Raw genomic sequence first — 1,097 nt, forward strand, 5'->3', positions numbered from 1 at the left:
GCTTCCATGTTGTCCGGACATGACCAGTCCTTTCCGTCTCTCCCCAGTGGAACCTGTTCCAACCTCCACCACACAAATACCACAGCTAGCCACACTGTAATATCACTGTAACTACACAAAAATGCTCCCCATAGCAGGGGAGGACTGGGACAAGAAATCGGCTCTGGCATTTCCAACACACTGGACCATTTTTTCATTGAGGCCCACATTATTAGCTAGATAATGATCACTTTGCAAACAAACCCCAAAAAGTTAAACAGGCCCTATAGGCGAAAAAGGACCAGCCCATTAGGGCATCATGAGGGATGCCATTTTAAATGTATCACAAGTAGTTGCAGAAGAGATAAAATGTTATACAGCCTAAGATTGTAAGCACACAGTACTTTTATTTCCATTGCTCTCTCTCTCTCTCTCTCTCTCTCTCTCTCTCTCTCTCTCTTCCTTTCCACCTCTCTGTCTCTCTTTCTCTCTCTCTCATCTTATTGTATTAACTTTTGCCTGATTAAGGCATGTTAATGCAGAAATTGCTATTACCCCCAGAAGGCACATGGTTTGTGTATGTGTGCCATTTAGACAGTGGATGGGCAATACAAAATATTGAAGTGCCTTTGAACGGGGTATGGTAGTAGGTGCCAGGAGCACCAGTTTGTGTCAAGAACTGCAACATCGCTGGTTTTCAACGCTCAACAGTTTCACATGTGTATCAAGAATGGTCCACCTCCCAAAGGACATCCAGCTAACTTGGCACAACTCTGGGAAGCATTGGAGTCAACATGGGCGTCAACATGGGCCAACTTCTCTGTGGAACGCTTTTGACACCTTGTAGGGTCCATGCTCCGAAGGATTGAGGCTGTCCTGAGGGGTGCACGTTTTGGTTTTGCCCCTAGCATTTTAATCAGCTGTGTAGTGTTACGGCAAAACCAAAACGTGCACCCCTTGGGGTCCCGAGGACCGAGTTTTGGAAACACTGACTTAGAGCTGGTATGGATAAGTATTTTAAAATGGTGGTGAGGGCCGTGATAAATATATCAAAATATAACCCATTATGATAGTCGGTAAATAAAGTATAGCTAGCTATAATTCCAATGGTTTGGCTT

This window comes from Oncorhynchus tshawytscha, linkage group LG26 (assembly GCF_018296145.1).
Source record: "Oncorhynchus tshawytscha isolate Ot180627B linkage group LG26, Otsh_v2.0, whole genome shotgun sequence".
In the NCBI taxonomy this organism is placed as follows: Eukaryota; Metazoa; Chordata; class Actinopteri; order Salmoniformes; family Salmonidae; genus Oncorhynchus; species Oncorhynchus tshawytscha.